Source organism: Orycteropus afer, unplaced genomic scaffold (assembly GCF_000298275.1).
Source record: "Orycteropus afer afer isolate SDZICR_OR568_19922 unplaced genomic scaffold, OryAfe1.0 scaffold00736, whole genome shotgun sequence".
NCBI classification, from domain to species: Eukaryota; Metazoa; Chordata; class Mammalia; order Tubulidentata; family Orycteropodidae; genus Orycteropus; species Orycteropus afer.
Window position 1 is genome coordinate 632887 of NW_006922323.1, and position 2817 is coordinate 635703.

Below are 2817 nucleotides of genomic sequence, written 5' to 3' on the forward strand. Positions count from 1 at the left end.
AAGTCCTAGGTGGCTGATAAGAATAGAATTTTGTCCTTTCATGGTTCTGGGGGCCAGAAGTCTGAGGGACCTGCAGGGCTATGGTCCTCTGAAGGCTTCAGGGAGGACCCTGCATTGCCTCTTCCTAGCTTCTGCTTGTCCCCAGAGACACTTGTTGTTCCTCGGTGTGTAGAAGTGTCCCTCTGATCTCTGCCTCCATCACCACATGGCCATTTTCCACGTGTGTTTGTCTCTCTGTATCTTGTCTCCTATTTTGTAAGGACACCAGTCATTGGATTAGTACCCTCCCTACTTCAGAATTACCTCATATTAACCTGACAATAACATCAAAGAAATTCTTTCCAAACACGGTTACATTCACAGGTACAGGGGTTAAGACTTGAACATGTCTGTTTTAGGGGACACATGATCATTCCTGCAAATCTGCCCTTCCACACAGAAAGTGAAATCTTCAGTCTCGTGGTTATAAAGTTTCTATGGAATAATAATTGCTGTTGTTTATTTTGTACTTATCTGTTGGGCAAGTCTTCTTTGGTGTCTTAAGGGCACCTTTTGTACTTACATTATAGCAGAAGAAGTTGAGGCACAGAGAAGTTAAGTGGCACACCCAACGTCTCGCAGTCTGTAGTGGGAGAACAGAGACTGGAACCCACACAGTCTACTTAGAGATCATACTTGCAGCTACTCAGTTTAGATCTTTAATGCAAAGCCCTGAATGAAATGTGGTTTTACTAAAAGACAGTCTTAAAAATGCAACAATTTAAAAACTTTTCCATGAAAATTTGCAAAACTGGAAAAAACAAATAAGAAAACAGATTCAACTGAGATTCAAACTTCTTGAATATAAAGATCTAGGCTTTATAATCTTTTTCTAAAATGCACCAAAGCACTCAAACCAAACTCACTGCCATCAAGTCAATTCTGACTTATAGTGACCCCCTTTGGGTTTGGAGGTGGTAAGCCTTTACGGAAGTAGATTGCCCAGTCTTCCTTCCATGGAGTGGCTGGTGGGTTTGAACCACTAACCTTCTGGCTAGCAGTCAAATGCCTTAGACACTATGCCACCAGAGCTCCTTTTAAAATGCACAGCAGTTGTTATATTGTGAAACACAATGAGATACTAATAGCCTTAGTAATGTATTTTTTAAATGTAACTGAATATTTTAAGCAAGGTTAAAAAGTATTTTCTTGAACAAACCACCACATACCCATCATTTTTAAGCTGTCAATGCAACCAGGTTAATAATTGTAAAATTAGCCTATTTCTATCATTAACCATCATCTTAGACATTAAATTTACTCTTTCTGACATGGTGTTTTTATGATAAGAATATGTTTTCATGCAGTGTTCCATTATATCATTATGAGTACAAGAATAAAACATATTTTTTCTCATTGATGCAATCTATTTCACATAATAGTCTCTACTAAACTTGAGGAAGTTACTCACCAATCTTGACCTTATAAAAATTGGTAAAATTAAAGATATAATGACTCATAAATAATAAAAAATATTTTTATAATTACTGAAATATCAGTTAATTAGAGGATGAATGAAAAGGTTAACTTTAATATCCCATGTAAATCATCTTTTATGTTGATTAGACTAATAGAATCCTCAATAAACTTTGTTTCTATTCTGCACCATTCAGTTCTATTATTTGAAAATTGTAAGGTTGGTCCGTAACACACACTGAAAAGGGTTGATCTATTGGTATAATTCTTAAAAATAGCTAAATATATTTTGGTTGGTTAATCCATGTTTAACTCCAGATGAAGTATTCTCTTAGCAGAATCTGTTGGAGATGAATCTTATGACTGGATAAATTTTTTCCAGAAATGCAGCCTATTGTACCATAAAATGTCATCACTTTCTAGAAAGACCCTTATTTACTATGGTACCTGTAAGAATAAGTGTTTTATAAAATCACAATTATTGCTTTTAATAGCTTAGGAAAAAAACTGACCCTGTGTATAGGTTTTACTCCTTCAGCTATTTAGATGTGTTATACTTGAACTCATTCAATACTCAGCCAGGAGTCTTTAACCTAGAGCTCGTGGGAAAAAAGTACATTATGACTCAAATGACCTAATTATCTTCAAGCTCTGCCAATAACTTCATGTGCCAGTGTAAAGAAGTTGCATAATTTCCATTAGTCTGAGCTTCTTCATACATCAAAGGACAGATATGGATGTCTTCAAAGTTGCATTCTTGCTTTAAAAAGCTAGGCATCTTTGTAGAATAAAAACTTTATATAGTAAAATTTCAGGACACCTGTCAACCACCCAATTTTCAATTAAAGAATTGTACTAGTATTATATTATGAAAGCAGGGAGGTAGGGAGGTAAATAGAGAGAAAGAAACAGGCAACTGGATGGGTGAGAAATAGGTAGAGAGAGAGGGAGACTGTAACATGTTGAGAAGATCAGATTTAAGAACAGCTCATCTTGGTTTACAATCCTTACACTCAATGGAGTGCAGATGAATCATCACCTTGACTCTCAAGTTTTTATTCCACACAGTGTAGTTAATATTTGCTATATAGTTGGTCTGAAAATTAAAGACAATATATTTAAAGAAATTAGTAGGACTCCTAGCAGTATATTGTTTTTATTAATTTTAAATAAGCCAAATCTGTTTTTCAGCATTTTTATTTTTGTCTTTTGCATCAAAATAAAAATCAGAATAAATTGTAATTTAAGCTAAACGCTTAAAAGTGGATTAATGCATGTTGCAATATATTTTTGAGCAGCCAATAAAAACAAATGCTACATGAAATAAACCAGCAGAGGTTGAGCTCTTGCAATGCAGTAGCT